This window comes from Schistocerca serialis, chromosome 5, assembly GCF_023864345.2.
Source record: "Schistocerca serialis cubense isolate TAMUIC-IGC-003099 chromosome 5, iqSchSeri2.2, whole genome shotgun sequence".
In the NCBI taxonomy this organism is placed as follows: domain Eukaryota; kingdom Metazoa; phylum Arthropoda; class Insecta; order Orthoptera; family Acrididae; genus Schistocerca; species Schistocerca serialis.
Window position 1 is genome coordinate 498,303,193 of NC_064642.1, and position 12,823 is coordinate 498,316,015.

Here is a 12,823-nt window from a genome sequence, read left to right on the forward strand (position 1 = left end):
GCCAAGGTAGCGGCTCGTTTTCCGAGAGTAGCCCCCGCTCGCCGGGCGGGGAGGCGTTCGCCGACGCTACGCTTCCGTTGGCACGTCAGGAGCGGCGCTAGGGAGGCCACCGCGGTGCACACAGGCCTCCAGCACGCGATCGCAGCGGATACTATTCTTGCACCTCTACTAGTATGAAATGTCATCAAAAAGTTCCCTACATCTGAATTTTGAGCGCAAATGTTTACCAACACATTGATACACCGCTAGGTGTGTTCCCACAGCAGTTGCGACTGAGTGGCTTGTTTAGCGTTGGTTCCGAGCGTGCTCACACTCCAAGCATGAAAAACAAAAAATAAATAAATAAAAATTAAAAAAATAAAAAATAAAGGAAACCGACACATCACCATAAAGTCAGCCGAATATGATGGAAAATGGTAGATGTGCTGTACATGTACAGACAAACAAATGATTATACACTACTGGCCATTAAAATTGCTACACCACTAAGATGACGTGCTACAGACGCGAAATTTAAACGAGAGGAAGGAGATGCTGTGATATACAAATGATTAGCTTTTCAGACCATTCACACAAGGTTTCCGCCGGTGGCGACACCTACAACGTGCTGACATGAGGAAAGTTTCCAACCGATTTCTCGTACACAAACAGTAGTTGACCGGCGTCGCCTGGTGAAACGTTGTTGTGATGCCTCGTTTAAGAAGGAGAAATGCGTACCATCACGTTTCCAACTTTGATAAAGGTCGGATTGTAGCCTATCGCTATGGCGGTTTATCATATCGCGACATTGCTGCTCGCGTTGGTCTAGATCCAATGACTGTTAGCAGAATATGGAATCGGTGGGTTCAGGAGGGTAATACGGAACGCCGTGCTGGATCCCAACGGCCTCGTATCACTAGCAGTCGAGATGACAGGCATCTTATCCTCATAGCTGTAACGGGTCGTGCAGCCACATCTCGATCCCTGAGTCAACAAATGAGGACGTTTGCAAGACAACAACCATCTGCACGAACAGTTCGACAACGTTTGCAGCAGCATCGACCATCAGCTCGGAGACCGTGGCTGCGGTTACCCTTGACGCTGCATCACAGACAGGAGCGCCTGCGATGGTGTACTCAACGACGAACCTGACTGCACGAATGGCAACACGTCATTTTTTCGGATGAATATAGGTTCTGTTTACAGCATCATCATGGTCGCATCCGTGTTTGGCGACATCGCGGTGAACGCACATTATAAGCGTGTAATCGTCATCGCCATACTGGCGTACCACCCCGCGTGATGGCATGGGGTGCCATTGGTTACACGTCTTGGTCACCTCTTGTTCGCATTGACGGCACTTTGGACAGTGCACGTTACATTTCAGATGTGTTACGACCCGTGGCTCTACCCTTCATCCCATCCCTGAGAAACCCTACATTTCAGCAGGATAATGCACGACCGCATGTTGCAGATCCTGTACGGGCCTTTCTGGATACAGAAAATGTTCGACTGCTGTCCTGGCCAGCACATTTTCCAGATCTCTCACCAATTGAAAGTACCTGTGCACGCCATCCAAGCTCTGTTTGACTCAATGCCCAGGCGTATCAAGGCCGTTATTACTGCCAGATGTGGTTGTTTTAGGTACTGATTTCTCAGGATCTATGCAACCAAATTGCGTAAAAATGTAATCACATGTCACTTCTAGTGTCAACAACGCGCTGGAATGCCTCTGGCCCTTATGCAAGCAGTTACTCGGCTTGGCATTGACTGACTGAGTTATTGGACGTCCTCCTGAGGGATATAGTGCCAATTCAGCCCAACTGGCGCTTTACATCGTCAAAATCTAAAGACGGTTGTAGGGCCTCGTCCACAATGCTCCAAATATTCTCAACTGGGCAGAGAACAGGCGACCTAGTTGGCCAAGGTAGGGTTTGGTAAGCACGAAGACAAGCAGTAGAAATTCTTGTCTAGTGCGGGCGAGCGTTAGCTTTCTGAAATGTAGGGCATGGATGGCTTCCCATAAAGGATAACAAAACGGGGCCTTTAATACCGTCGACGTACCACTGTGCTGCAAGGATGCCGATGTTGACAACCAGATGGGTCCTGCTATGAAAAAAATGACACATTAGACCATCACTCCTTACTGCTGGGTCGTGTGGCAGGCGACAGTCAAGCTGGTGTCCCATCACTGTCCGGGGCGTGCCCAGACACGTCTTCGGCATGGAGTAGGATTTTTATTAAAAATGAAATTCCTCCAGCTGTACTGAAGATCTTTTATTTACTTCGCTACTACTTTGGCGTTGCGTCAACGCCATCTTCAGGCCCGTACACTTTGCTGAAATCAGTTGTGTGTGTCTCAGTCTAGAAGTCCGCGGTGAGATCAACACGTGCTGGGTGGAGCATGTGTTGATCTCACCGTGGACTTCTAGACTGAGACACACACAACTGATTTCAGCATACGGGCCTGAAGATTGCGTTGACGCAACGCCGAAACTAGTAGCGAAGTAAATAAAAAGTCTTAAGTACATTTGGAGGAATTTAATTTTTAATAAAAATTTTACCAGCTTTGTCCCACCTTCATCTAGTTCAAATATGGATGTACGAAGATGGAGTAGGATTGTCTGAGTGATGAGTCCCGTTTAGAATTGAGCCCCGATGTCCAGCGTCCATCCCATTCGGATAATTCCTTTTTGGCACGTCGTTTTTTTTTTAATTTCTCTTACCTGAAAGAGCAATGCGTCTGTATAACGTTTTGTTTTAAACTTCGGAAAAAGCGCTACAGAATCGCAACAAATGTTGAGGAAAATTTTCGGTCAGGCATAGGCTCACGACTGGTGATATGTGTTTCAAAAACGGGCGAACATCTACTAATGATGATGATTGTTCCGGTAAGCCGAAAACTGACATCACACCATAAAACGTTCAGATACTGCGGAATCTGACTCTGAAAGATCGTAAACAGGCATTCTATCAGCTCAGCGAAATCTTGGGAATAAGTTGTAACACGTATGGCCTTATTCTCTATCAGAAATTGAAGATCGGAAGGTCTGCTGGGAAGTATGTGATAAGATTGCTTCAAGGCGACCAGGAGCCAGAGGTCGTGGAGGTCTGCAGGGAACTTCAAACAACTTCTTAAACACGATCACAGTTTTAATTCAAAGAGAAATAGCTCGACAAGTCAACAGAAACGTTATGCTCATGTTGATCAGGTTCTTCTTTCTTATATATTGAAGGGACTGTTTATAAAGACTTCGCCCCTCTTCATCAGACTGTAAATAAAGAGAACAATTCTGTCGTGATGTTCAGATACGTTGAGGAATCACATGAGGACAAAACATTCGCAAAAGTATCGTACGAACGCCTGAACACTCCAGCATGATAATGCACGCATACGACGTGTATTATTCAGGCAGTTTTTCCCCCCTCGCCGTACTCACCCAAATCAACTCCTACTGACTTCTTTGTCTTCTCAGTTATCTTAAAAGGGCGAAGATTTGATCCAGTAAAGGATATTCAAACGCAATCACTGAGGGTGGTAAACGCTCTAACAAAGAAAGAGTTCCAGGATGCATTCATTCTGTAAGTGACAGGAAGGCTGGGATCGGTTTATTTGCTCCCATGGGGGACTGCTTTCAAGGTGATAGCACAGAATAAGATCTTGTCAACAATAAAATGTACTAAATACTATAACATTTCATTACTGAAAATATAATTATATTATCTTTATATGCGAACATTAAACAAAGGTCTTCGTTTACAAAATATGCCGATTCACATGCGATGTGTTATGACAGAGAAAGGAGCCTGTGACCAATGGAGACGTGTTAGATATGTAAGGAACTGTAGTACATTCCTAGACTTATCATCTAATACTCGTTTTCAAAAGTTTTTAATTTGGTTTAACTGAAAAGGTTTTGTGAAGGAAGTGCTCCACAGCTCGTAAAACGTCATAGTTCGGCCTCCAAGAACTACTAGTAACTACTTGTTTATTCACAACTGGCTTCAATTTACAGATTACCATCATGTATCTCAAAATATTTATGACAGATTAAAACTTTGTCTTCAGATACCATAAAATCCATCGAACATCACTACCGTCAAGCAGTAAGGTACACTCGAACAAAAGAACAAATTTACTGTTGTCAGTCACTATTTATATCCGCAAAGTGTTTCGAAGGTTTCAACCTCCATCATCAGTTGGATATACATATATGTCAAACTAACGCATGTAAATCCACCTGATGATAGAGGTTTAAACCTTCGAAACACTTTGTGCGTATAAATAGTGACTGACAACAGTAAACTTGTTCTTTCATTCGAATGTACGTTACTGCTTGACAGTAGTGATGTTCGATGGATTTTATGGTATTTGAAGACAAAGTTTTAATTTGTCAGGTAAGCTGTTATAAATATTTTCGAGATACATGATGGTAATCTGTAGATTGATGCCAGTTGTGAATAAATAAGTAGTTATTCTTCCCAGGCACTGTACGTGAATGGAACGGGAAGAATTCTTATAAATGGGAAGAAGTCTTAAAAAGTGGTGTAGTGAGATGTATCATCTGCTATGCTCTTCACAGTGGTATGCAGAGTATGACTAGACGTGAAAGAGGCAGTGCGCTGTGGCACCACTCGCGCAGGAGAACTCACCTTGGAAGTGCTGAGCGCGAGGCAGCGGCTCCTGCAGCGTCGGCCACCTGAAACAAAGGATGCGGCAGCTGTAGGTCAGCGCGTCTTTTGTCAGCAGCGGCACAGGCGCAGAGATAGGCGACAGCAGGCGTCAGCGTCAGCGGCGCAGATAGGGCGCCGGGTTTGAGCCTCCCTGATCCCGGGCTTAGCGGCAAGTAATGCGCCGTGAAGGGTAGGCACGGCCGCCCAGCTGTGTCTGAGCCCCACGGCGCGCGTTCAATGCGCCCGCCCTGTCGGCATTTCGCTGCCGACTGCTTCACTAGCAGCCTAATTGACCAGATCCGTTCCCCCTCCCTGGAGCGAGGTATCCACAGTGCAAGAGCCATTCTCAAATGGCATCGAAGCATACATACTCTCAGCTGTGCGGATGTTGCAGCAGTCGGAGGAAAGGAGAAAGACACGAGTACAATTTGTTCACCGGTGTCCAGCCCAAGCGTTAAGCCTAGTTTACACGACGATATAGGGTTGCGCCACTCGTTGCGTGGAATGAGTTGCACGCAGGTGGTTTCACATATGACTGGAGACACGGCGACGCCAGTATACACTTTAGTTTCGTCGTTTTGTGGGTCTCTGAGTCGTGTCTGAAATGAAAGTTTTGGCAACTGCACGTTGCACGAGTTGTGATGGAGTTAAAGCTTTATTGATTGGCGACTCCATGCCGTGTTGTGTGCACCACGACCAAATAGTGGATAGAATTGGAAGGAAAATCAGCATTGGCCGTATTTTGTTGTTTTATTGTCAGCAAAATCGATTTTCGGTCACTTACTTAGTGACGATCCTCAGTGCTCTAATACACAATTAAAATTGGTAGGCACTGGTATCAAGCTATAACCATACGCTTAGAGCGATCACGTGATCGCTCTAAGCATATGGTTATAGTTTGATACCAGTGCCTACCAATTTTAATTGTGTATTAGAGCACTGAGGATCGTCACTAAGTAAGTGACCGAAAATCGATTTTCCTGACAATAAAACAACAAAATACGGCCAATGCTGATTTTCCTTCCAATTCTAGAGTTAAAACTTGTTGCGTGGAATCGCTGAGTAAGAAAAAAATAAGAAACGTGTTTCGATTCGTGACTGGATGAAGAAAAGACGTCAGGTCGGTTGCTTAGCATCCTTGCTGATACAATTTATAACGGAAAATCCAAGAAGCTCTTTTAATTATCTTAGAATGTCACCAGAACTGTTCACCTTTCTTCTAAATAGAAACAATTACGCTATAAGGAATAAAGGTACTACAATGCATGAAGCACTGTCGCCAGAACTGAAATTACATATCATATTGGGTGCATTACAATTGAGAACACTCGGCATGTTTTAAGGTACGGTTTTAGTTGGTAATGACGCTATTTCATTAACATCAATAATTATTAGCATTAACAGTAATAATTAGTAACATTAGTAACAGTAATTACTGTAAGCAGGCCGCATTAAGAAGAGAATGGTTTGCAAACTACTCTCTTGAATAGAGATCTTTACAGTGGCAATATTTCAAAATTCTAACATATGTGAATGGGGAGCGCTGCAGTGACGTTTTAAATAGATGAATATTGAATAAAGAATGCAGCTTTTTGAATTTGTATAGCCTTCCCTCCTGTCAACAATATTCCTTAACAAAGAGTTGGCCAACTCGAACGATGGTTGGTTGGTTGGTTGGTTTGGGGAAGGAGACCAGACATCGTGGTCATCGGTCTCATCGGTTTAGGGAAGGATGGGGAAGGAAGCCGGCCGTGCCCTTTCAGAGGAACCATCCCGGCATTTGCCTGGAGTGATTTAGGGAAATCACGGAAAACCTAAATCAGGATGGCCGGACGCAGGATTGAACCGTCGTCCTCCCGAATGCGAGTCCAGTGTCTAACCACTGCGCCACCTCGCTCGGTCGAACGATAGGATTTTAGTCTTGTAGACGAGAACATTGCCACAGCTAGAATTACACTTGCTTGTATTTTTCTTAATTCAGTTATATATGTGCCCCTCACTCAATAAATTTTGCCCTGCAGCTCAGATATTTTCAAACCATCTATGTTATGATCGCACATGACGGTCTCAGCGGCACCAATATGTTGCTTATTTTTGTAATCAGCATCACTGAAATCCCACAGACACATATGCAAAGCATAGATACCCAAAAAGCCAACATTATTCTCCGTTCCCCCTTCATACTTCAGTTTGTCTGCACTCTACGAACACACAACTGTGAAACAAGCACTGCACACTGGGATGGCCTTGATCATCCAAAATGGTCACATAATCCTTGCAGCAATGTGACGTTGCAGAGAAACCATTTGGCCCATGGAACACCACGATGTGACTACTCATATCATCACCAAACCCCCGCCATGATTCACACTTAGGACGTAAACTCGACCCGAAGCTGGAAACACTGTGCAGGATAACTCATACGACCAAATGACTTTCTCACCTTTTGCGGCTTCGACGCCACTTTCCCCTGGTACGAACATTTGCATCAGTGATGATTAGTTTTGGAATTCCAACTTGCTCTGCAATTACGATATTATGGAGATCCTTTCGTGTTGCTTTGAGGCTGACAGTGTTCACAATTGCGAAAATCAGTTCCTCAGTGGCTTTTGCGGTGCTCGTCCCCTTATTTTTCGTCACAATCCTCTTGAATAACGGCCTGTCTCGATCACTCAACACACACTTTCATCCGCGTTGTGACTCAGCTGGTAATGTTTTTCCGCTTTCCCTGTATGAGGTATAAATCTTCTATAAGGTGCCTCTTGAAACACCAAATACTTCGGCTGCCTTTGCTACGGAAGCACCTACCATACGAACTGCTCACGTACAAATTTGTTTAGCTCCAACATAATGCACTCGCAACTACACAGAACACTTTCCAGACCACGAATCAGGCTTGCAAAGTATTGAGGATATTGCACAAGTACCGTTAGTGGTCAGCTACAACAGCGCAGCCTGCATTTACGTCCAAGAACGCGTTTTTCCATATTTTTTTCCAACCCCTGTGTGTGTATTGCGTTTGGGGGAGGATGTGTGTGTGCGCGCGCGCGCGCGCGCGCGCGCGCGCGCGCGCGCGCGTGTGTGTGTGTGTGTGTGTGTGTGTGTGTGTGTGTGTGTGTGTGTGTGTGTGTCGTTGCAATTCCGTTTTAATTGTCAATGAAACACGAGACAGCACTCACACGGCAATATTCGTACAAAAGAGATGGGAAGGTATCTAACAACGAGGATATACGATGTTAACATTGCCAGCTACTGCGGAACTAAAGCAACCGTTAATACCGCTTTATGAAACCTTGACTCGGAGACTATTGTGTGTTGACTACTGCTCTAAAGCAGTAGGAGACGACGGGAGCGCAAATGTACACACAGTACTGCACTGGTAGTTTCGGCCGCAGCCCACCAATTACCACAACCTGCCGTTTCGCGTCGCACTGATTTATGTAACGATCCTTGTCATGTTAAATGTCCCTCCGAGCCAGCGGCAACGCAGTTGAGGTTCTGTCGCAACTGTGAGTGGGTAAGCAAGCATTGTACGCTTTGTGGCCAACTCTACTCCCGGTTTTGTCCTGTGTACAGCTCCACTGTCAGTTCAGCTTCGTCGTTAAGCGTAGCATAATTTATTACAGACCTGGCTCAGTTATTTCCCCGGTTAATGACTCCAGAAAGCGTAGAACACAACAGCCGCTGAATTAATGACCGCTGCGTGGACATCACCTCGTTCAGAGTAATTATAGTCATGACAATCAAGAAAGTCTTGCGACACGTAAAGAACTTATTCACATTATTTCGTCTAAATATGAAACACAGTTGCTGGGATTCTGACAGAGACTATCTTTTACCTTTCACGGAATTAAGGAAATAAGATACTCGTGTAGTTCCTAGACAGGTATTTCATTTTTAAATGAAGTAATTGGCGAGGCGTTGGATGTAAGAGAGTGAATAAGAAGGGAGCGTGACTGCTCACGGCTGTACTGAAAAGACCATTCAGGTATTCATGCTGAACAACTAAATCGCTAAGAGAAGACGGAATTTGATTATACGAACTCCTGGTTGCTAAACCAGTCTGTCCACCAGTGCTGCGTCACTGTATTCGTTGTCAGAGAGACTCAGTCGCCAAAGTACTAAGCACCGATGGGTACTCTTTTGATACCTTAGCTCTTTTGCAACAACCATTACTGGAACGTATACCTAGCGGTTATATACCCGATGGGCCTATTTTAATACGTATTTTTGCTTTTAGAAAATCATCAAATTGTAGCATCGAGGATGAAGTTTTGCCGGAACAACAAACATACAGTTATTAATAATCCAACTGGAATGCTGCTAAATGATCTGTTAAGGAAATCACAATATTGTGCAAACAAAGAACCGTAGGCTGCAACTCGTTGCTCCTACGTATCTCCAGATAGTTCATTCGGAAACGTCGATCTAAATCCTTTCACTTTCAAATTTCAAATCTTTTTTTGAATGAGCCGCGAATTGTTGAGAGCGGTACATGAAGTATGCTTGTCGTCAGCTTCATAGCTGGTGTACAATTAAAATAAGTTTTTATTTCCGCTATTGTGCAAAGTGAGCACGGTATTGGAACATCTCGGTCACCCAGTGTATAAAATCGCACAGTGACGTAGGCTCTCTACTAATAAATCGTAACAACTTGATTAATTTTCGGTCGTCATACTTATAAATTAGTGCTAGAACTGACATCCACTGGTCGTAATGGTTTGGTCAGGTACACTTCTCAGACTTTCACCGCTATACATCCGTGTAATAGAAGTTTCATATAGTTTCTTATTCCATTTTTAAATCATGGAATCACTTTTTATGTCCTGCAGTCATTTCCTGTGATTACAAAAATTACTACAGAAAATTAAGATTTTTTTCAAATGTGAAAACTTGTTCGAAGGTAGAACATTGTCATATACCTAGGAACAGATATTCTATTGAAATTTAAAAGCGTTGCAGTCGAGAAAATGTTAACACCGTATTTGATCACCCATCTGTTGCATTATTACTTTACTACATACCAAGAAGTAGTATTTGAAATCAAATGAAACAGAAGCATTATCAAAAAGCAATTACAAGTTAAATACTTTTTGGACCTGAAGCTATTGGAAACTAACAAAAATTTCCATTTTCAAGGTAGGAAAATTGTTAAAACATAATAACAGCAAGTATCACATATTACGTGGTAACAGATCCTCCTCTGTTTCAAGGTACAAGATGGTGCAAGACCGACGAAGTATGACTTTGTGCCCACATGTTACTAAATAGTTCTAAAAATATGTAGCATTTTATTCGCCACAAAATTTTGTACAAGAAGAGTTAGCTATATCTTCAAAGTACACTGAAGAGCCAAAGGAACTGGTACACCTGCCTAATATCGTGTAGTACCCCGCGAGCACGCAGAAGTGCCGCAACACGACGTACTATGGACTAGACTAATGTCTCAATTAGAGCTGGAAGGAATCGTAACCATGAATCCTGCAGGGCTGTCCACAAATACGTAAGAGTACGACGGGGTGGAGATCTCTTCTGAGCAGCACGTTGCAAGGCATCCCAGATATCTGTGGAGCTTTGTGGCCAGCGGAAGTGTTTAAACTCAAGAGAGTGCTCCTGGAGTAATTCTGCAGCAATTCTACATGTGTGGGGTCTCGCACTGTCCTGCTGGGATTGTCCAAGTCCGTCGTAATGAACTATGGACATGAACAGATGTAGGTTATCAGACAGGATGCTTAGATGTCACCTGTCAGAGTCGTATCTAGACGTATCAGGGGTCCCATGTGACTCCAACTGCATACGTCACACACCATTAAAGAGCCTCCACCAACTTTAACACTCCCCTGCTGACATGCAGGGTCCAGGGATTCATGAGATTGTCTCCATACCCTCAAGCGTCCATCCGCTTGATACAATTTGAAACGAGACTCGTCCGACCAGGCAACATGTTTCCAGTCATCAACAGTCCAACGTCGCTGTTGACTGGTCCAGGCCAGTCGTAAAACTTTGTGTCGTGCAGTTATCAAGGGTGCACGAGTGGGCCTTCGGCTCCAAAACCCGATATCGATGATGTTTTGTTGAGTGGTTCGCACGCTGCAACTTGTTGATGGCCCAGAATTGAAATCTGCAGCAATCTGCGGAAGGGTTGCACATGGGTCACCTTGAACGATTCTCTTCAGTCGTCGTTGACCCCGTTGTTGCAGTATCTTTTTCCGGTCGCGGCGATGATGGAGATTTGATGTTTTACCGGATCCCTGATATTTACGGTACACTCTTGAATTGGTTGTACAGGAAAATACCCACTTCGTCGCTACTTCGGAAATGCTGTGTCCCGTCGCTCGTGTGCTGAAAGTATCACCAAGTTCAAACTCACTTATATATTGACAACCTGCCACTGAAACAGCAGTAACCAATCTAACAACTGCGTCAGACACTTGTTGTCTTATACAGGCATTGCCGACCGCAGAGCCGGATACGCCTGTTTACATATCTCTGTATTTGAATACACATGCCTATACTAGTTTCTTTTGCGCTTCAGTGTAGTTTTATGATATGAGACAGCACGTAAAAGTGAAGAACTCGGAATATTTTCAAATGATGCACAAAACACAGCCTCATAGCTAGCAACATCACAAAACCGTAGTAAATAGTGGAAACTGGTTATGACGGACTCAAGTGCGGATTCTTTCACTGTGATTCTAAAATCAGTCACGATACTGAAGTACCGCCCAAAAAACAGCATGGGTTTCTATCGTCCAATTGTAATAGCCTCCCACACTGTTAATGGTGAGAAAACCAGTGAACGATAAGAGTTAAAGTCAAATTCCACGAAACTTCTGAACTTAGTATCAAATATAGCTCACTATTACTTCTGGCTCTTACAAGCACACGGTTGAAATCACAATTCAACCTGTCCTACACGCAAGTCCATTACCAGCGACATTTTTCCAGTTACATGAAATCAGTACAAAATATATTTAGCGTACCTTACTCGCAATATCATTACGTCTCTCTTCCGCCAACTAACTGTTTTACGTCCACTTTAATACCCGCAGGTGATCAAGTACCTCGTGCCTACAGTCCGACTCAAGACTCGCTATATTCCCTACTGCCCACTCAAACAGTAGCTATTGACCGCACTGGTCGCGCTGCAGATCAAAGAGAATCAACGACGGACTTGCTCTGGGAAGAGGCAAATAGCTTAACTGAACATAATTGTTGAAAGAGGACAACTTCGTTACGTACAGGTTTTTCCATGAAGAACTAGAAAGCACTTATTGCGGGTGGCAAAAAAGTCAACACCGGAGCAGCTCATGTTGTAGCACCAGTGCAGCTATTCTGCCGTGTCCAGAACTGGATTGCTATTACTATCGTACGTAAAAAACGTCTGTAGCGTAACTGGAGTCGTCGTCTCGCTTCGCTAGGCGGTTATTGAGATCAACTGCGAGTAAACACAATGGCGTGTCGCGTCCTGGGCAGGCGATCCATTTTCGTGAGAGCCGCAATTAAGGCAGGACCGCGGTCCTGCAGCGGGTACCAGTTCTCACTGCCCGCCGCGCTTTTTGCTCGCCAGGACTTATTTCCGACTGTTATGTTCCTTAATAAACGAATGGGAGTGATACATCAAACAGTGTTAAAGGGATTCTCGCAAGGCACGGTTCCCTATTAAAATAAGAGGATCGTAAATTGCGAACGCCGCTCTCACGGTAATGAGATATTCCGTCGCGTCACAAATAAGGCTTTTCCCGCGTGGATGAGTTAGTACGTCCGCTATTTACGGTTTGATTCTTAATTTAATTACAGGCGGGGTTCGGTCGTATAGTAGGTTCCACTGGAGGTGGCATCTGGATAATACTCGCTGTGGTAGGCCTGCACACAACACCCGACAGAGTAATTTAACAAGTACCACTGTTAATACCAATACACCTATAATCATTCATTAATTACATAACTGCAATAAAGTGGTTTCAACGAACAGTATTGGGCAACCGTTCCCTATATCTACATCTATACTTCGCAAGCCACCATACGGTACATCACGGAGGTGTACCTTTTACCACTGATAGTTATGTCCTTCCCTACCCGCCAGGGTAGTCGAGAGCTCTAACGAGCTGCTTCCTACACTCGGGTAGGCGCGCCGGCCCCCGATCGAATCCGCCCGGCGGATTAACGG

At 44.4% G+C, this 12,823-nt stretch overlaps 1 protein-coding gene across 2 annotated transcripts in view; it reads right to left on the reverse strand.

Annotated features, from left to right (window-relative positions):
* LOC126480688 (irregular chiasm C-roughest protein) overlaps window positions 1–12,823 on the reverse strand; it is a 1,491,349-nt gene that overhangs the window by 868,254 nt on the left and 610,272 nt on the right. For both annotated transcript variants that reach the window (XM_050103921.1, XM_050103923.1), the window contains exon 3: window positions 4,633–4,679. The gene's annotated coding sequence lies outside the window, so the exon portion shown is untranslated. The remainder of the gene's footprint in view (window positions 1–4,632; window positions 4,680–12,823) is intronic.